The sequence below is a fragment of the Girardinichthys multiradiatus genome, chromosome 12 (genome assembly GCF_021462225.1).
Source record: "Girardinichthys multiradiatus isolate DD_20200921_A chromosome 12, DD_fGirMul_XY1, whole genome shotgun sequence".
Lineage (NCBI taxonomy): Eukaryota > Metazoa > Chordata > Actinopteri > Cyprinodontiformes > Goodeidae > Girardinichthys > Girardinichthys multiradiatus.
The window spans coordinates 20,431,198-20,453,459 of record NC_061805.1 but is presented as its reverse complement, the minus strand read 5'-3'; the positions used below and the strand labels follow the sequence as shown (position 1 = coordinate 20,453,459).

General features: G+C 42.1%; 2 long non-coding RNA genes across 2 annotated transcripts; both read right to left on the bottom strand.

Moving 5' to 3' along the window:
* Positions 1-8,621: 8,621 nt before the first annotated feature.
* On the bottom strand, positions 8,622-9,164 carry LOC124878306. Its single transcript, XR_007040705.1, has 2 exons — positions 8,768-9,164; positions 8,622-8,693 (listed from the first exon to the last, which is right to left on the bottom strand). It is a non-coding gene; the product is annotated as an uncharacterized LOC124878306 (long non-coding RNA).
* Positions 9,165-13,166: 4,002 nt separating this feature from the next.
* On the bottom strand, positions 13,167-13,459 carry LOC124878307. Its single transcript, XR_007040706.1, has 2 exons — positions 13,313-13,459; positions 13,167-13,238 (listed from the first exon to the last, which is right to left on the bottom strand). It is a non-coding gene; the product is annotated as an uncharacterized LOC124878307 (long non-coding RNA).
* Between the last annotated feature and the right edge of the window lie 8,803 nt (positions 13,460-22,262).

Genomic DNA, 22,262 nt, shown 5'->3' with positions numbered 1-22,262 from the left:
CTCATGCCAATGCCAAACGTTGGTTTCAATGGTGCAAGGAGTGCAAATCTTGGGCTGTGGACAATGTGAAACATGTATTGTTCTCTGATGAGTCCACCTTTACTGTTTTCCCCACATCCGGGAGAGTTACGGTGTGGAGAAGCCCCAAAGAAGCGTACCACCCAGACTGTTGCATGCCCAGAGTGAAGCATGGGGGTGGATCAGTGATGGTTTGGGCTGCCATATCATGGCATTCCCATGGCCCAATGCTTGTGCTAGATGGGCGCGTCACTGCCAAGGACTACCGAACCATTCATGAGGACAATGTGCATCCAATGGTTCAAACATTGTATCCTGAAGGTGGTGCCGTGTATCAGGATGACAATGCACCAATACACACAGCAAGACTGGTGAAAGATTGGTTTGATGAACATGAAAGTGAAGTTGAACATCTCCCATGGCCTGCACAGTCACCAGATCTAAATATTATTGAGCCACTTTGGGGTGTTTTGGAGGAGCGAGTCAGGAAACGTTTCCTTCACCAGTATCACGTAGTGACCTGGCCACTATCCTGCAAGAAGAATGGCTTAAAATCCCTCTGACCACTGTGCAGGACTTGTATATGTCATTCCCAAGATGAATTGACGCTGTATTGGCCGCAAAAGGAGGTCCTACACCATACTAATAAATTATTGTGGTCTAAAACCAGGTGTTTCAATTTCATTGTCCAACCCCTGTAGTTTCATAACCTTAAACTGGACCGTCCAATTTGGCTGAATTATAAAAATTCTTTAAAGAAGATAGGCTAAAATTTCTCCAGGGTGATGATAAACATTTGTTGCAGTTAAAGATTTATAGATCACAGTTAAGTGGCTTTGGCAAGCAAAAATAAGTGGATTTGTTGGTACTAGACTGTAACTGATTGTAAAAGCAGACAAAAGTTAAAAGAAAAGTCTTAAAAAGACTAAAAGAAAGTCTGGTTAACTGCAAGAAAATTACAAAAGAGTGATGAGTAATGGAAAATGTTTGCATAACTTGAGGGAATAAAAAAAACTTTTTTGTAAATTTTCTTCCTTTTTAATTTCTTACTTATACACAGGACCATCCCAATGAATCAAAATACTGTATGCATTCCGATGAGGCCCGTTTGTCAGATATAAAATACCTTTAATCTAGTAACCGTTAAGCAGGTGTTTAACATATTTTTCATTAAGTCCGCGTCTGTATTAAAAATGTATTTTTTATTGGTGTAATTGATTAATTTTCTAATCTTAAATGTCATGTTTTCATTAGCTGTAAGTGTGTAATTAATCTATATAATGTGTTTCAATTACTGAAATAAATTAACTTTGAGTAATATTTTAATTTATTGTGATGCACCAGTACATATAAAATTTCCTGAAATGTTGAATTTCCACCAGCCAAAACTGTCCTCGGTGCCCTTAGGTTTATTATACACAAGTATTAACGGAACTAAACAATGTTTGGTGCTCTATTTGTTTTTAGCTCTGTCGTCAAGGTAGGAAATCTGTTGCGAGAAATAAACTTCTGTAACATTAAGGAAAATTTTCTATTTGATGTTTAATGTGTGCAGTGATGCAGGCATGGGACAAATGTGTTAACGACTCTTTAGTTCCTGGTCTATACTCTCACGTCTGTGTGACTTGACAGAGCTCAGAGTATATAAAACCAAATGATTTGGAAGCAAAACTTTAAGTGTGGAATTGCAGGGATTGGCAGCAAACATGCAGCACCCAAAATATGGCATTTCTGTAACAGATGTATACAGAGCTTTGAAATAAATAGATTTTTTTTATTGCAGTAAGATATAAAAATGAAAATTCAAACCCTTTATTTCAGAACATTTACTCACTTACGTTTGGCATTCCTAACACTTTTAAAAAACTTAATGCAACCAAAGCATTTTTAATGTATGCTTCTTCCTTTCCAGCTGATCTGACAGCCAAGAACCTTTATTCTGAAATATATGTCTTTCTTTTTCTCTGGGAGGCACTCAAAAGTCTACAAATGTCAGGTTTTTACATTTGGTCTTGTTTAGTAGGATTTTGTCAGCATCCCATATATAATGAAATCATTCTTATGTGGATCTGCTTGGGCTCACTGTGATGATAAAAAAAAACCCCAGCTTAAGCAGACCCTTGATGCTTTAGGCCTAAAACTGACTGTTAAATAAAACTTTTCGTTATAACAGTTATTTTCAGAGCATGATGCTACCACCACCATTTTGGGTATCCTATGTATAGAAAAGTCACTCAGTACTTGAAGTTTGTTTTTGTCAGACTATAGGCACAGTTTCCCACAAGGTTTTGGAATATTTTGGATATTACCCCCCGGAAAAAAAAAGGTTGTGTGTGACAGCCCTGCTCGTTAGACTAGGAATATGGCAGTTGCACATTAATGTCACACTTGGAAAACAACCAGGAAATTTTGCAAATTTTGCAAGTCGTATCCTGTCATTGCTATCATGCGGCCTCCCTGACCAGTTTAGTCTTGTCTTTTCAACAGGTCTGAAGAAAAAGGTTATGTAATGTCACAGTTGTCCAATATTTAATCCAGTTATTGATGAGGATGTTTACTGTGCCACAAATGCGGTGGACAGTTTTACACCCTGACTGATACCTTTGTACAGTGAGATCATTTCGATAGTTTGTAACTTCTCTGTAACAGCCAAAACTTTGGCTTCAGCTAAAGTATGCAAATGTTTAGGTTATTAGACTCCCTACAATTAGTGGTGGGGGTAAACCCGAATGCTGAAATTGATCCAAGGGGTACTTAACACCTTTTTACAGATTTGTTTGATTTTTTAGTTAAATTGTTTGGACTAAATGTCACATTACCTTTTGTAAAGGTCTCATTTTTTCAGATCACAAAAAACATTTTAACAGGGGGGGGGACTTTTGTCACTCTGATCATGATACAACAGAGGCCCATGCTCTTCGCCTCTTCTTCAAAATGGGAATGACAAGAGTACGTCATTCAATTAAAGAAAATGTGTGTTGGTCTTCATAAGTAAGGAAATGGATACAAAACAATTGCAAAGAAAATATTAAAAAGGTTAAAAGAACTGGAGTTGTGACAAATAAGGCTGGAGTACCAAGGTTTATCATTGAGAGCTTTATGCGTGAATACGTAAATAAAAAAAAAACCTTAATCTTTGTTTTCAAGAATAAAAGGGGAGAGTTTCTATATGCTCTGAACATTTGTCGTTATTGGATCATTGATGGTTTTAGGCTTTATGCTTCATGAGAAAGGTGTAATATAATGTGCAAAAACTGTTTTACTGAAAACAGACCGAAAATATTTGGGGCATGCCACTGGATTTTGGGGTTGTTCTTTTCAAAGAACACCCGTTGATGGTGTAACGCCCCCCATTCACCTTTGCTTCTCAGGTCTCAGGCAGGAGAAAGGTTGAGGTTTGGAAGTCCCTCTCATGGGGCCGAAGTCATCCACACCATGACACACTCATGTTCCGCTATTTACCGGGTTCTGTATTCATCTCCTCTGCTTTCCCATTCACGCAACTATCAGGTTGGACACACAAACCGACACACATGACAGAAGCCTCCTCCTGGAGGAGATCAAAGATGCTACAAGTGAGTCCTCTGAGTCTGTGTTAATGGCTCTCTGACGCTGAAGTCCACAGTTTAATGGTAACATGACGTTAATGGTTGGAACAGGCCACTGAGATGTCTCTGCCTACCTCTTAAGAAAAGTAGTTTTCTTGCTTATAAATCATTCTAAATCCCAATTTCTTTTCAGCTTATTATCTGTTTTATGTGTTGTAAGGAAGTATTTAGGTGCTTAACAAGTGTAACTAAAAGCTAATTTAATTTATTTGCACCTAAATTAGGGAGAGGTTTCTAAAAATGTCTGGAAAAGCAATTAATTTAGGCCAACGTTTGAAGGTGGCGGGTAATGATGAATTGTCCCCCAAAGAGTTAATTGATGGAGAGGAGAAAAACCTTTGAGAAGGGAAAAGTTCACTTTTCTACCTCTGTCTCCCATTTGAAGGAGATGTGAATTGGCAGGGCAGGAGAGGCTCGAAGATTAATGCCGCCAAAGGGGGCTCTGACAGCCTTTCCGCTGGCTGCGGCTCTCTTGGGTGGCCCGATTGGTCTTGGATGTCACTTTTGCTACTTAATCTTGTGTATGTGAACCGGGTGGATTCAAGGGGGGGGGGGGTGGGGGTGGGGGGGGAGTTTGTGGGTTTGGGGAGGGCAGGGGTGTGTCTGCTGGACAACAACAGGAAAGACAAACTGTGAAGAATGTCACTTTGTTAACCTTTAGCAGATGATGCTCTTGTTTTTTTTCTTTCCACGTTAAAGCAACTTCCAGAACATATATTTCAGTTTTTGTGCATCTTGTGTTGTGTTCCACACTTTTAAAAAGTAATGTTACAAGCTTATTAACATACAAGAAACTCAATGAAATGATTTGATTCACAAACTGAGATGAGATGTAGTATTTTCATTCCAGTTGCAAGTATACTAAATACTCATTGAGACCTGAGGCTCCCTTAAGAATAACGGCTGCACAACACCCACTGAGAGTCTTACAAAAACATTCATACCCCTTTAACTTCTCATTCATATTTTTTTACTCTACAACAAACTTTAACTGTAATTCTGGGGGATTTTGTGTGATGAATCAACAGAAATTAGTCCTTAACTTTGAAGTGCAAGGAAAAGAGTTTTAATGTTTTTTTTACAAATAAAAATCTGTTCGATACAGCCTCATTTACTCCAATACCCTCTGTTCTGCATTATTTTGAAGTAAAAGGAAAAGATGCCATTTATATAAAAAACAATAAGGTCTAGTGTTCATGTGTATTTAGTAAATCGGGGTCAACAACATGCAGAACCACCTTTAGCTGCAAATCTTTTAGGGTATGCCTCTAAAAGACTTGCACGTTGAAAGATTTACATTTTTGACCATTCTTTGTTGCAAGAAGCTCAAGCTCAGTCAGACTGGATGGAAAGCATCTGTGAACATGAATGCTCAAGTCTTGCCACAAATTCTCTAACTGGTCTAGACTATCACTGGGCCATTCTAAAACATGAATGTGATTTGATTTGATTCTAGCCCTGACTGTGTGTTTTGGGTCGCTGACCTGCTAGAAACTGAAACTCCACTGCAGTCTTATGAAGCCTCTGACAGGTTCTTTTGAATGGTTGCCCTGTATTAAACTCCAGGCATCTTCTCATCAGTTCCAACCAGCTTCCCTGTGGTAGAAAAGCATCCCCACAGCATGATGCTGCCACCACCATGTTTCATTGTGGGGATAATGTGTTCAGGGTGATGTGCAATATTGGTTTTCCTCAATATGTAGTGCTTAGCATGGAGGCCACAAACTTACATTTTGGTCTCATCTGACCAGGGGGACCTTCTTATCCATGTTTGCCGTGGGACGTCTTTTGACTTACTTTCAATAATGGCTTTTTCTTGCCCCTCCAGGCCTGATTTGTGGAGTGCACAACTAACAGCTGGCTTTTCAGCAGATTGTCCCACGTGGATCTCTCCAGCTCCTCCAAAGTTACCACAAGTCTCTTGGCAGAACATCAGAATTTACTGACATTCTGAAGCCAGTGGTTTACAATAGATTTTATGTAGGGTTATCAAACAAAAATGTTTTACAGCATGCATAATTGCCTTCTACTTCAACAATATGCACTACTTTGTACAAAACTATCACATCAAATCCCATTTAGAGACATCGTAGTTTGTGGTTGCACCATGACAACCACAATGTAACTTATTAAGGCTTCTCTCTCAAATTCAAATTCATTAAAGTTTTGCATCTAAGTCTCAATACAGTTTATTAACTCCTTAGAAATAATTTTAGGAAAAAATCAACAAAATGACAAAACCAGCACCTCATGCTCTAAGGGCTTTCTATGACCGCACATTTGTTGGTGAACGGGTTCAAAGAGCAGACATATTTCTTCCTTCTGCTGATGGGTAATCTTATTAGAGGATGTTTAGGCTATATCCTCAGCACTGGAGTAAACAGATGGGAAACGCTGCCACATTATACGAAATACTAGACCTGACTGCTGGCACCTCAGAGTGAGCAAAATTACCTAGAAAAGCATAACAAATGTAACACTGTTGTACGTCAGTGACCATTTAAGGGGCTATAATGAATAAAATGGTAAGCAAATGTGTGATGTGTTGTGTTGTTGAGGATTTATCTTTAAACTGAACATGTTTCAGATCAACAATCAGTCTGAATGAGGTAATTTTAAAAGCTTTATTTACTCGTTTTTCTGAAAAACTTTAAAAACCTGCAGCCATAAAGATGCATCATGACCGAATGCTGAACAAGCTACTTCCAGCTAACGTCTATAAGCCAAACTAAACTGGTGTCTTACTCGACCATTTGGACATTTAACCCTAATCCCCAACACCTTAAACACTATTTCAGGCTGCAGCTCTAATCTCATTGCTGCTGTCTGACCCATGTTTGTGTCTACGACTCGCCACCGATCAGAGCTGAATCATCTCGGCATCTTCTTCTATTCCCATTGTTTACTCTGATCTTATTTGTGACTGACTCTGCAGTTTCCTGCGTGAGTCAGGGAGTGTTCTGTCACTGCTGTGGGTGCGACGTTAAATATGCAGTCCAACCAAATATGGCCTCTGGCCGTTTTCGGGACTCCTGCCCTGCCAAAAAGTTTGGTAAAACACAGGTGTTCCCTCTCTGCGAATTGACCCTGTTTACTGCAGCGTCCACACAAGCCAAAGACTCACTTTTTCTTCCCCTTTTTTTGTTTTCACTTGGAAGGTTTGTGTTTTTGAGAGCTCCAAGCTGCCCACATAGTGTCGTCACTGGAGCTGCTTTCCTCGTAAACTGTTTAGATTCAATGAGCTAATCCACCTACAGAGCTTGGCCGGTTGCCACGCTGCACACCAAACAAGTCCAACATATAGAGTGTACACTGTAGGAAAATGTTAAATGTTTACTGCAAACCATCAGCTGATAAATGGCCTGTACTGCTTCAGCTTGTTTGTTTTTATTAAGAATCAGAAAGAAAGAAAAAAGTTAAACTAATGTGCAAAAAGATTGCACTTAAGTGAGGTTCTCTTAAAGATTTATAAGCAGTCAAAGGGGTAGAGACAGAGCGGGGATCAACTGCACAGATGGTATCAGGAGCTGATGCAGGATGAGTGGCCCCTGTCACACAGGAGGGAATGGCTTTTATATAGGGCACATCTAAATTACTCATTCATTCATACATACATATATACACACATACATATATTTACACATACTTACATATATACAGTACAGACCAAAGGTTTGGACACACCTTCTCATTCAAAGAGTTTTCTTCATTTTCATGACTATGAATATTGTAGCTTCACACTGAAGGCATCAAAACTATGAATTAACACATGTGGAATTATATACTGAACAAAAAAGTGTGAAACAACTGAAAATATGTCTTATATTCTAGGTTCTTCAAAGTAGCCACCATTTGCTCTCATTACTGCTCCTCACACTCTTGGCATTCTGATGAGCTTCAAGAGGTAGTCACCTGAAATGGTTTTCCAACAGTCTTGAAGGAGTTCCCAGAGATGCTTAGCACTTGTTGGCCCTTTTGCCTTCACTCTGCAGTCCAGCTCACCCAAACCATCTCGACTGGGTTCAGGTCCGGTGACTGTGGAGGCCAGGTCATCTGGCGCAGCACCCCATCACTCTCCTTCTTGGTCAAATAGCCCTTACACAGCCTGGAGGTGTGTTTGGGGTCATTGTCCTGTTGAAAAATAAATGATGGTCCAACTAAACCCAAACCGGATGGAATAGCATGCTGCTGCAAGATGCTGTGGCAGCCATGCTGGTTCAGTATGCCTTCAATTTTGAATAAATCCCCAACAGTGTCACCAGCAAAGAACCCCCACACCATCACACCTCCATGCTTCACGGTGGGAACCAGGCATGTAGAGTCCATCCGTTCACTTCTTCTGCGCCGCACAAAGACACGGTGGTTGGAACCAAAGATCTCAAACTTGGACTCATCAGACCAAAGCACAGATTTCCACTGGTCTAATGTCCATTCCTTGTGTTCTTTAGCCCAAACAAGCCTCTTCTGCTTGTTGCCTGTCCTCAGCAGTGGTTTCCTAGCAGCTATTTTACCATGAAGGCCTGATTCACACAGTCTCCTCTTAACAGTTGTTCTAGAGATGTGTCTGCTGCTAGAACTCTGTGTGGCATTGACCTGTTCTCTAATCTCAGCTGCTGTTAACCTGCAATTTCTGAGGCTGGTGACTCGGATGAACTTATCGTCCGCAGCAGAGGTGACTCTTGGTCTTCCTTTCTTGGGGCGGTCCTCATGTGAGCCAGTTTTTTTATAGCGCTTGATGGTTTTTGCGACTGCACTTGTGGACACTTTCAAAGTTTTCCCAATTGTTCGGACTGACTGACCTTCATTTCTTAAAGTAATGATGGCCACTCGTTTTTCTTTACTTAGCTGCTTTTTTCTTGCCATAATACAAATTCTAACAGTCTATTCAGTAGGACTATCAGCTGTGTACTGTATCCACCTCCTGCACAACACAACTGATGTTCCCAACCTGTAAGGTTCAGGACGGAGGACCCAGAATTTCAGCCAGAAACAGAATAAAAGTTAAACGATTTATTCAGGAGCAGCGCACAAATACTCAGGACTCCACCAGCCGGGAACCCGGGATCACTGGGAACGGAGAGGCAGGTTAGTGGCTTGAAAAAGCTTAGGTAAATATATATGATTCCAAAGAAGCCACCCACCTTAACAGAGTCCGTGTAGGACGGAGGAATCAGAATAGGCTCCTTTGCGGGGTGCGGTCCTGGCAGTCTCCAGACCGGGAGGATCGGTGCAGAACACGCCGCAGCCAGAAGTCGGATTGCCGACAGGGGAAAAGATCCAAGGCTCGGTAGTCAAGGGGAGGCAGTAACTGGGTGAAACCAGGGAGGCAGACTCAGGCAGACAAATCCAGGGGTGAGGCAGGAGGCTTTGGTCGAGAGGTAGAAACAAGGTCGTAATCCAGAGGCGAGAGACATCCAATGAGGGTCAGGCAAGGCAGGGAAATCCAAGATGCAAAAAGTGGTCAAAAACGTGGTCAGGCAGGAAGGAATGCTGGACATCTACTAACTGGTAGGTTTTCGAAAATCTGGCACTGTCTGCCTGTCTGAGGCACGATGTAGGGCTTGACCCGGGACACATGAAAGGTGGGGTGGATTCTCATAGATCGGGGCAGTTTGAGACGGACGGCCACAGGATTCACGACCTTGGAGATGGGGAAAGGACCAATAAAACGGGGCGCCAGCTTACGGGACTCCACCCGCAGAGGAAGATCCCGTGAAGACAACCAAACCTTCTGACCCGCCCTGTAGGCTGGTGCGGGTAAACGACGGCGGTTGGCAGCACTAGAATGGACCCTCGACATCCTGACCATGGACCTCCTGGCCCTCCTCCAGACACGTTGGCATCTCAAGGCTGCAGCGTGGGCCGAGGGAACCTCTGCCTCCCTTTCTTGGACCGTGAACACAGGGGGCTGAAATCCAAAAACAACATGGAAGGGAGAAAGACCAGTGGTGCTAGATAGAAGAGTATTCATAGCATGTTCAACCCAAGGCAGATTGTGCGACCACTTCCTGGGGACAGACTCACATAGAATACGGAGTTTGGTCTCCACTTCCTGGTTTGCCCTCTCGGTCTGTCCATCCGACTGCGGGTGAAAAGCAGAGGACAGGCTGACTGATACACCCAGCAAGGAACAGGACTCCTTCCAGAAACGGGAAACAAATTGTGGTCCCCTGTCAGAAACAATATCCAAGGGAACACCATGGAGACGGAAAACCTCACGTGCCACCACCACCTGTCGATTATAGTCAATAGAACTGAGAAACCATTAGACTGGGGCAACCCTGTCACGAAGTCCATGGCAATGTGAGACCAGGGGCGTGAAGGGATAGGGAGAGGGAGCAACAGCCCCGAGGGCGGTCGGCAGGACGGCTTGGCCTGGCAACATTGGGAACAGGCAGCAACAAAATCTGTGACATCCTTGAGCAGGGAAGGCCACCAAAACTGGGATCGAACCACCCACAGCGTCCTGCGGATTCCAGGATGGCAAACAAAACGAGACTTATGACAGAACTCTAGTACCTTGGGAACCAGGTGATCTGGAACAAACAGACGATCCGCAGGGCAAGAAGTGGGAGCAGGGAGGTCCCCGGTGGCATCCCTGACCTCTCGTTCCAATTCCAACATAGTCATGGACAACCTGACAGATTCCGGGAGGATGAACTCCTCCACTCCACTGGTCCCCAACTCCGAGGTCTCCTGAATTCTAGACAAGGCATCTGGTTTCATGTTCTTGGTTCCGGGTCTAAAAGAGAGTACAAAATTAAACCGTCCAAAAAAAAAGAGCCCACCTGGCCTGCCTGGAGTTTAGGCGCTTAGCCGTCTTCAGATACTCCAAATTCTTATGGTCAGTCCAGACAAGAAACGGCTCCTTCGACCCCTCCAACCAGTGCCTCCACTCCTCAAGAGCCAGCTTGACTGCTAGGAGTTCTCGATCCCCCACATCATAGTTGCGTTCAGCATGGGACAGTGATCTGGAGAAGAAAGCACAAGGGTGAACCCGGCCCTCTGGGGATCTTTGGCTTAGGATTGCACCTACCCCAGTGCTGGAGGCATCAACCTCAATGATGAATTGCCTTTCTGGGTTGGGGGACCGGAGAACTGGAGCAGTGGTGAATAATTTCTTGAGCTTGACAAAGGCCTCCTCTGCCTGATCATTCCATTCAAACCTGACCTTGGGAGAAGTGATGGCGTGAAGAGGGGCAGAAACCTGGCTGTAGTTGCGAACAAAACGGCGGTAGAAATTAGCAAACCCCAGAAACCTTAGTAGCTGTTTGCGATCTAAAGGTGTAGGCCACTCAGAAACCGCCTTAACCTTGGAGGGATCCATAATGACTTGATTGGGGGAAATTATGAACCCAAGGAAGGAAGTGGAGGTGGTGTGAAATTCACACTTCTCAGCCTTGACAAATAAGTGATTCTGGAGAAGGCGGAGAAGAACAGACCGGACATGCAGTTTATGCGTCTCCTGGTCTTGTGAGTAAATCAAGATGTCATCAAGGTACACAAACACAAAATGCCCCACCATGTCCCTCAAGACATCATTAACCAAAGCTTGAAATACAGCAGGGGCGTTGGTTAGGCCAAAAGGCATGACCAAATACTCGTAGTGGCCGGTGGGGGTGTTGAAGGCTGTTTTCCACTCATCGCCCTCTCTAATGCGGACTAAATGATAAGCATTAAGTAGGTCCAATTTAGTGAAGAACCTGGCCCCCTGAATGTGGTCAAAAGCTGAGTTCATGAGTGGAAGGGGGTACCGATTCTTGACCGTGACCTCATTTAGCCCTCTATAGTCGATACATGGTCTTAAGGAGCCGTCTTTCTTGCCAACAAAGAAGAACCCAGACCCAGCAGGAGATGAAGAGGGTCGAATAATTTCTGCTTTTATGGAGTCATCTACGTACTTCTTCATGGCCTCATACTCCGGCCCGGACAATGGATAGAGGCGCCCCCTAGGGGGGAACGTACCTGGGAGGAGTTCAATGGCACAATCATAAGGCCTGTGGGGAGGAAGTGCCGTGGCCCGAGACTTGTTAAACACCTCTTTCAGATCATGATATTCTGGGGGAACCTTAGACAGGTCAGGATAAGTCTCTTCTATGGCGTTATCAGGAACGGACAAAATTCTGGCGGAGGACAAACAGGAAGCTGAACAGGCCCTAGACCAACCCAAAAGTTCTTGGGCCTGCCAGTCAATGTGAGGGTTATGTCTCTTAAGCCACGAAGCACCCAGAACAATGGGTAACTGAGGTGAACTAATAATGAGAAAGGAAATTTCCTCCTGATGATTTCCGCCAAGGACCAGACCAACCTTATCAGTTCTCAGATGGGAGCTGGAGAAGCGATGTCCGTCCAGGGCCAGGATGTTATGGGTGTCAGGTGTAGGAAAAAGTTCAATTCCAAGACTCTTAGCAAAAGCCTCGTCCATGAATTCTGTGTCCGCTCCAGAATCAATAAAAACGGACACCTGGTGAGAAACAGAGGAGACTCGGATGTTAGCAGGAAAAGTTAATGAGGAGACAGACAGCAGAGTACGGCTCCGTAGAGTCCCCCTCACCTCTACTGAGCCGGCCCTTTTAATGGACACTAGGTGACTGTGTGACCTTGGCCCCCGCAGTAAAAGCACAGGTTCAGCTGTTGGCGGCGTGAACGTTCCTCTACCGAGATCTTGGTCCTCCCTATTTGCATAGGTTCAGGGTCAGATCCTTTTAAGACCTGGGGAGGAGAGATCAGAGGCTCTGGGCACCACCCAGAGCTCCGAGCTGAAGAGGACTGAGCCCCCCCCTGACGCCTCTCCCTCCCTCTCTCACTGAGTCTGAGGTCAATTCTAGACGCCAGGTTCTCCAATTCAATAAGGGTGGAGGGATAATCTCGAGTAGCCAGTTCGTCCTTAATCTTATCATTTAATCCTTGCATAAAGGCATCCATTAAAGCTTCCTCATTCCAGCTACTGTCGGCAGCCAGCAGATGAAAATCGATTATGTAAGCCGTCACACTCTTATCTCTCTGCCTCAAGGACAACAACCCCCTGGCGGCCTCCCGACTAGGAAGGACCGGATCAAAAACTCTGATGAGCTCCTTAGAAAAGGCTGAATAGGAAGCGCAGGAGGCGGAGCCATTCTGCCACTCAGCTGTGCCCCACTGTTTGGCTTTGCCAGCTAAAAGGGAGATGACAAACGTCACTTTAGAGCGCTCAGTGGGGAAAGAGGACGGCTGTAATTCAAAATGTATCTCACACTAAGTAAGGAAAGCCCGATACTGGTCGGAATCCCCCTTGAATAATTCCGGGGGAACCAGTCGGGGTTCTTTCACCATGAGAGGTACGGCAGGAGGGCTGGGCGGAGCTGGCTGTAAAGGTGCCTGAGTAGAAACAGGGGACATGGATCGCAACATGGTGATAATCTCAGTCATACCAGAATCAAGACAAGCGATGGAGTTATCCACACAGGCGCGCCACTGCTGTGCTGGCGAGGGGTCCATTATGGCCAGATTTTCTCTGTAAGGTTCAGGACGGAGGACCCAGAATTTCAGCCAGAAACAGAATAAAAGTTAAACGATTTATTCAGGAGCAGCGCACAAATACTCAGGACTCCACCAGCCGGGAACCCGGGATCACTGGGAACGGAGAGGCAGGTTAGTGGCTTGAAAAAGCTTAGGTAAATATATATGATTCCAAAGAAGCCACCCACCTTAACAGAGTCCGTGTAGGACGGAGGAATCAGAATAGGCTCCTTTGCGGGGTGCGGTCCTGGCAGTCTCCAGACCGGGAGGATCGGTGCAGAACACGCCGCAGCCAGAAGTCGGATTGCCGACAGGGAAAAAGATCCAAGGCTCGGTAGTCAAGGGGAGGCAGTAACTGGGTGAAACCAGGGAGGCAGACTCAGGCAGACAAATCCAGGGGTGAGGCAGGAGGCTTTGGTCGAGAAGCAGAAACAAGGTCGTAATCCAGAGGCGAGAGACATCCAATGAGGGTCAGGCAAGGCAGGGAAATCCAAGATGCAAAAAGTGGTCAAAAACGTGGTCAGGCAGGAAGGAATGCTGGACATCTACTAACTGGTAGGTTTTCGAAAATCTGGCACTGTCTGCCTGTCTGAGGGCTGAATATAACTGCAGAAAAACAGGTGCATGGCATGATTGATTGCACTCCAGTGCAGCAGCAGACAGGTAAAGCAGATTAGCCGATTACATGAAGACAGAGCAGGCAGACGGGCCAGAATCATAACACCAACCCCATTTATAAGGCTTGAAATCACACTTATTAAACCTGACAGGGCACACCTGTGAAGTGAAAACCATTTCAGGTGACTACCTCTTGAAGCTCATCAACAGAATGCCAAGAGTGTGCGGAGCAGTAATCAAAGCAAAAGGTGGCTACTTTGAAGAACCTAGAATATAAGACATATTTTCAGTTGTTTCACACTTTTTTGTTCAGTATATAATTCAACATGTGTTAATTCATAGTTTTGATGCCTTCAGTGTGAAGCTACAATATTAATAGTCATGAAAATAAAGAAAACTCTTTGAATGAGAAGGTGTGTCCAAACTTTTGGTCCTGAATAGTTTGATATCATGAAAAGGACAAACAGCACAAATATGTTGAATATTAGAATTACAAGCTGGAATGTCAGCGGCATAAGAAAATTAACTAAACTGAAGCAAGTACTTAATCAATTAAAACATTTTAAATCTAAAATAGTTTTCCTACAGGAAACTCATTTAACTATGTCAGTAATACATTTCATAACTAAAAGATGGCAAGGTCAAGTGTATCACTCTTCTTTCACTAGATACGCTAGAAGAGTTATTGTTCTTATACATAAATCAATACCGTTCCAAACAATAAAATCAATCAATGACCCGAAAAGGAGATATATCATTGTACAGGGACATATAGCAACATTAAAAATAAATTTGGTGAATATTTATGGACCCAATGAAGATAACCCATCCTTTTATGAAAATTTCTTTATGACTTTGGCAACCTTGGAAGGATTATACATTATAGGAGGAGACCTTAATTGCACTCTAGACCCAGGTCTAGATCAATCAAATCAACGCTACTCATACGCAAACCAGGAACGCTCTCCTTACCTATATAAAAGATTTAAATATAAATGAAATATGGAGAACAAGAAACCCCAATAAGAAGGAATTTTAATGTTACTCAAGTTCACACCAATCCCATTCGCGCATTGATTACTTCCTTATTTCCACAGAGCTGATACCTCAAGTGGAAAACTGCTGGTATAATAGTAATGTAATTAGTGATCATGCAGCGGTATCCCTTGAAATTAAATTAAAAAGATTGATCAAGATGTGAAACGATGGAGGATGCAGGCTTTCTTGCAATATTTATTGCACATGTATAATCCTGCATTGATAAATATTTTGAAATAAATACAGAAGAAACCACCATTAGTGTCAGATGGGAAGCCTTTAGAGCTTATATTAGAGGAGAAATTATAAGCTACAATAGTAACAAAAACAAAAAATATAACCAGGAGTTACAATCATTAGAAAGACAAATTAAATTAAATGAAACAGAACTATATCAGAACAACAGCCCTGTAAATTTAGACAAGCTGACTGTTTTAAGGACCAGATCCGACAAATTAACAACAGAGAAGGTGGCAAAAAATTGAATGTGGACTAAACAAGTATTTTATGATCAAGGAGAAAAGGCAGGTAAACTATTGGCCTGGAGGATAAAACAGATACAAGTGGAAAGAAATATTAACAGTATAAAATTAAAAATGGGCATCATGACAACAGACCCTTTAGACATAAATGAAAACTTTAAAGATTTTTAAACACTTCCATTGCCCCTATCAGATTCATTTTATAGTAATTTGAACAAATTATTTAACCAATTTATTTGGAGTAACAGAAAACCAAGATTCCGCCTAAAGTTACTTTATTTACCCTATGAAAGAGGTGGACTTCAAGTTCCCAATCTTAGATGGTACTATATGGCTGCCCAATTAAAATCAGCTACCTATACCTAGAATATAAGACATATTTTCATTTGTTTCACAGTTTTTTGTTCAGTATATAATTCCACATGTGTTAATTCGTAGTTTTGATGCCTTCAGTGTGAATATATACATATATATATATATATATATATATATATATATATATATATACATATATATAAATATACACACACATTGACAGTGACTTTGAATGTGGCATGGTTGTTGGTCTGAATATTTCAGAAACTGCTGATCTACTGGGATTTTCATGCACTACCATCTCTAGGGTTTACAGAAAATGGTCCGAAAAAGAGAAAATATCCAGTGAGCGGCAGTTCTGTGGGCGCAAATGCCTTGTTGATGCCAGAGGTCAGAGGAGAATGGCCAGACTGGTTCGAGCTGATAGAAAAGCAACAGTAACTCAAATAACCACTCGTTACAACCAAGGCATGCAGAAGAGCATCTCTGAACATGCAGCATGTCGAACCTTGAGACGGATGGGCTACAGCAGCAGAAGACCACACCGGTTGCCACTCCTGCCAGCTAACAACAGGAAACTGAGGCTACAATTCGCACAGGCTCACCAAAAATGGACAATAGAAGATTGGAAAAACGTTGCCTGGTCTGATGAGTCTTGATTTCTGCTGCGACATTCAGATGGTAGGGTCAGAATTTGGCATCAACAACATGAAAGCTTGGATCCATCCTGCCATGTATCAACGGTTCAGGCTGGTGGTGGTGGTGTAATGGTGTGGGGGATATTTTCTTGGCACACTTTGGGCCCTTTAGTACCAATTGAGCATCCTGTCAACGCCACAGCCTATCTGAGTATTGTTGCTGACCATGTCCATCCCTTTATGACCAAAGTGTACCCATCTTCTGATGGTTACTTCCAGCAGGATAACGCGCCATGTCATAAAGCACGAATCATCTCAGACTGGTTTCTTGAACACGACAATGAGTTCACTGGATTCAAATGGCCTCGTCACCAGATCTCAATCCAATAGAGCACCTTTGGGATGTGTAGGAACGGGAGATTCACATCATGGATGTGCAGCCGACAAATCTGCAGCATCTGTGTGATGCTAACATGTCAATATGGACCAAACTCTCTGTGGAATGTTTCCAGTACCTTGTTGAATCTATGCCACAAAGGATTAAGGCAGTTCTGAAGGCAAATGGGGGTTCAACTCGGTACTAGCAAGGTGTACCTAATAAGGTAGCTGGTGAGTGTATATGCACACATATGTATAAACAAATATTTCTGTAGACAGACAGACAGATAGATGCCCCTTCAAGACAAAGTTTTCATTTACTTTCACCTAATAAATACTTTTTACCCAGATCTGTCTGTCCTGCAGTTAGAACTTTATGTTGATAAGTGTTTAAATTCGTCATCTGCTCTCCATGAGAGGTTCAGCACCCTCTCTGAGCAGCTAAACTGCAGCTGTGCTTTACACACACTCATCCCGTCTCATGCACAGAGGGACAATCAAGATGCATAAGCGAGGCTTCACATCTGTGCATACTCAAAGAGTTATGACAACAGAGTCGCTAGTAAAGAGCCAAAACTTTAAAAGCTATCAGTGGAACAGGGAAATCCAAGTCCACACCATGGCTTTATTCTCTCTACAGATCTGGAGGGGTAGAGGCAGAGCGGGGATCACCTGCACAGATTGATCCAGGAGCTGCTGCAGGATGAGCGGCCCCTGTCACACAGAAGGGAATGTCTTTCATTTAGGGCACATTGAAAATCAGGCTCAGCCTTAAATTGTTTGCAGCTACCAAACTGCAGTGCTATGTATATTTATAAAGAGAAAAGCAGCAAATACGGGCTCAAACAGAGGTGTCATGCTGAGGGATTCTAGATGAGCTAAGGTGATTTGACATTTAAAACATTAAAGCCGTTTCTTGATTCCCAAACACTTCCCGCATGCAACAGATTCTTCAGTGGCCTCCACTAATTGACCTTTCTAAGGAATGCAACACCTTTTCCTTGACTGACATTTGCTTTTAGCAGCTCCTGTGGGATGGCTGGGGCAGTGTGCTGGAGGAAGGCGATAGCGACAGGGGGTGGCGGGAGATCCTCTGGAGATAACCCCCCATCCCTCAGACAACAAAGAAAGTGAGTGATGTTTGTCATGAAAACCAAGAGCCGCGCTCCGTCTCTTGTTTTGATGTGTGGGCCACCTGGGATGCGGGTCTCCGTCAGCAGTTGGGCCGAACCACAGGGGAAGAAAAAACCAAAGATCCCGTCCCCAGGATAAACAATCTAAGTCACAAGCCCGCCGGAAGTCACCAAAACAGACAAGGCATTCAAACACGCAGGAAAAACAAAATGCATTAAGGTGGCCATGGACAGAGAGGAATCAAAAGACGTGTTTTCTTCTGTGTGTTTTAATCCCTGAGTGTTTCGCACATATATTATATGATCTCTTCATTAACTTAGTAAGTTGAACCATTCAACAACAGTTCCAGTACTTCAGTACTTTTCTTAAGGCCGCTACAATGGTGGCATACATGGAAATATTTCCCTAATTCTGTTAATCTGGCAAGATTTCTTCTGGTTTACCCACTGGAAACGTTTAATTCATCAAGATCATTTGTCAAACATGGGGAAAAAACAAACAAACTGAGAGCTAAATTAGGTTTAGGAATGCAAATTTCAAACATTCCCTTCTAAACCGATGAACAGTTTCGGGTATGAATCCAATGTTAATTATGGATTTTATTAGTTAATTTGAACCGCTCTTTTTCCAGGTTGGAATGATAAAATATCCATAAAACAACTCAAAGTTTCAACCAGATGAAACTGATGAAAGGAAATTGTTCAGGATGCTCAAGAAAAAAGCCAGAACCACCAAGGTTCAAGCCTGTCAGGAAATAGAAAATCCTGAAAAAAAAAAGTGTGTGTAATAAATGGAAAAGCATCTGCGCCCAAATCAGTACCTTTAATCTTGCCTGAAATTTGCAGCTACCCACAGACAAGGCCAAATGCTTTCTGGAGGAAAGTCTTATGTTAAAATGAGACAAAGATTGAGTTATTTGTCCCCATAACAAGAAGCATGTTTAAAGGAGCCAATGTCAGGTCCTGAAACGTAAGAACTCTGTACAAAGTGCCAAGCATGGTGGTGGTACCATCATGCTGTGGGGTTGTTTTTGAAGGAAGCAAATAATAAAGAATAAAGCTTACCTAGAACCAGCAGCTAGGTGGTTGTGTTTTCCTATAGGAAAATAATCTCATTCATAAAAATTAGTTTAAAAAAGAAAAAAGGAGGCTATTAATTCACCTCTAGAATAGCTCCAATCTTTGCTATGTTAGGTAACCAACCGGTTAAAAATGTTGATTTCTGTAAAACTTGCTAAGCAGCATTTATCCAAATATTAGTGGAAATGCTTACATGTATATACAAATTCGAGCCTGCGTGTGTAGTTTGACTGTGTGGATTTGAATAAATCCGGAATAAAATCAAAACTGCAAATTCTTGTTTTTGAAATAAATTTTTTTTGTTTTAGAATCATTTCACCCTGGAAAAAGAACATATCTGATAAATCATTAAAGGCCAAAATTGCTGAGATTAATTTTTATGAGTTCATCGAGGCTTCGATCGTTTTTATAGCCATGGGGTTTTAATATTAACTTAATTAAAAGTTAGAAGTCTCTTTGTATTTAAAAAGCTTTTTATAGATTCTAAGCAAAACCCAGAATTTGTAAAGGTTAAAGTCAAGTTCAAAAGAACAAAAATACTTCAGGTGAGTCATAAAACACCAAGGGAAACAACAACAAACATAAATTAGAGGTAATAATAGTGATGGCGTATCGCACACTCACTGCTTGGCAGGGGTGGAAGTTGTTAAAGATGCTATCAGGCCTGAGCCGTTCATTAGTTTTACAGCTCCACCACAAACCTGCAGCATTTCACAACAGAAGGGACCCCTCCATCACATCAGCTTGGAGGAATCTCCTGCTGCACGTCTGAAAACACAAAAACAGATTCAAGAAAAGAAGAAAAAAAAACATCTGAAGTTACCGGGTGACACATGTTATTTCTAATAAAAGGCATCAGTAGAACAAAGGACAGGAGAACGTCTTTTTGTGCCTAAAAGAGATGCATGACATCACTACAGGGAGTATTTATGAAATATTTAACTGAAAAATTACAACATTGTCTTAAAACAATAGATTTTTTTTGTTGAAGTGGATTAACTTCTTTAATAATCCACAAAACACCTCCCAATAAAACTGCTCTTATAAATACATAATAAATGTTAATAAACCTGTTATTAATCAAATATTAAAGAATATTCACTATATCACAATATTCAACAATGATAAGCAATTTTAGTGCATTAGTTAAAGGTCAAGAAAAGAGTTAAAAAGTGATAAATTTTCCAGCCAAACAGAGATTCTCCATCAGTGTTTGAAAAGTAGCTATCCCTTATTGCTGCCTTATAAAGTGCTAAAAGCCTAATTTATAATGAGATTGTAAACTACTGTATTTATTTATAAACACTTAACAGGGACAGTCCTATCTTAAAGTGGTGCACGTTTTATACTTCAATACAATAGATTGTGCATATTGTTTAAGTAAAACTAGATGGCCTAGTGCCTCTGTGAGAAAAACTACTTCAAACAATTCTTATTATATGAATCGCTGGAGCTGGCTGATCTCAAAACCGTTTTTTTTGTTTTTGTCAAGACTCAAAGTCAGGAAAGTGTTGAAACCAAGAGGAAACACCATGAAAGAACCCAGAGGTCCCGTCTGATTGTGGTCGGGTATCTAAGGGTAGTGAAAGCTGCACCAGAGCTCATTTCTGTTCAGCATCAGGGGGAGAGGGGTTTCTGTTTTTTTTGTCTTGTGGGAGCAGACCTTCGCTTAGAAGAGCTGCTAAATGGTGAGCGTCCTGCCGCCCTGCGTGGAACATCAGTCGTGGGAGGCAGAGCAGGGGTACAAGGCCCAGATGGATGTCAGGGTAACATCTGCTGTACCTCTTGGCACGCTCTTATCAGCACAATAACACCACCACACACAAAGACACACACTGTGGACAGGAGAAGATGGAGAGAAGGGCATTCTTTGCAGAGTTTAAGAAAACATGCCTGCTATTTGTTTGTCTTGTAAACGAAGGTGGGCTCCCTGTCGGGTCGCTCATTTGCATTTCACAAAGCATCACAGCATCAGTTTAGATCATTATTCTGCATGTGAAACACTTGTTCTGCTTATAACCTTAAAACATGAAAAATTTAAGAAAATAGCATTTTTAAATTTCTTCAGTTAGTTGCAATTTAGCTTCTTTTTATTTTGGAAATTTTAAATGGGATTTTCTTCCAGTAAAGAGTCAATGTTCAACTACCAGGTATTCATATCTACTACTGTTTACTTAGAAATGTTTGAATTTCAAGAAACAAGGATTGATTTTAACATGCATCAATGCAGTGAGTTGCTTCTCCTTTTGCTCCTCTTTTTTGCTCATCAAATCAGTATCCCTCACCACTGGTGCCACCCCAAAGTAAAGATGTAAACAAAAGGCCTAAAGTAAAATATTCTTTAGCTGCAGTATAATACAGCACTGAAAAATGAATTAATCTAAGCCAATTTATTCCTGTGCAAACATATTTACAGAAGATTGTTGGTGGCACATTTTTTTCCACCTGTGAAAATTCATTTAAAATAAATGTAGCTGAACTGTTCTGCTAAGGTATTTTTTAATTATTTAAATCAACTAGGAACCTTTAATTAATAGTCCATGTCTTCCTGTTTCCTCAGTATACAGTTCAGACCAAACGTTTGGACACACCTTCTCATTCAAAGAGTTTTCTTTATTTTCATGACTATGAATATTGTAGCTTCATATTGAAGGCATCAAAACTATGAATTAACACATGTGGAATTATATACTGAACAAAAAAGTGTGAAACAACTGAAAATATGTCTTATATTCTAGGTTCTTCAAAGTAGCCACCTTTTGCTTTGATCACTGCTCCGCACACTCTTGGCATTCTGTTGATGAGCTTCAAGAGGTAGTCACCTGAAATGGTTTCACTTCACAGGTGTGCCCTGTCAGGTTTAATAAGTGTGATTTCAAGCCTTATAAATGAAGTTGGGACCATCAGTTGTGTTGTGCAGGAGGTGGATACAGTACACAGCTGATAGTCCTACTGAATAGACTGTTAGAATTTGTATTATGGCAAAAAAAAAAGCAGCTAAGTAAAGAAAAACGAGTGGCCATCATTACTTTAAGAAATGAAGGTCAGTCAGTCCGAACAAATGGGAAAACTTTGAAAGTGTCCCCAAGTGCAGTCGCAAGAACCATCAAGCGCTACAAAGAAACTGGCTCACATGAGGACCGCCCCAGGAAAGGAAGACCAAGAGTCACCTCTGCTGCGGACGATAAGTTCATCCGAGTCACCAGCCTCAGAAATCGCAGGTTAACAGCAGCTCAGATTAGAGAACAGGTTAATGCCACACAGAGTTCTAGCAGCAGACACATCTCCAGAACAACTGTTAAGAGGAGACTGTGTGAATCAGTCCTTCATGGTAGAATAGCTGCTAGGAAACCACTGCTGAGGACAGGCAACAAGCAGAAGAGACTTGTTTGGGCTAAAGAACACAAGGAATGGACATTAGACCAGTGGAAATCTGTGCTTTGGTCTGATGAGTCC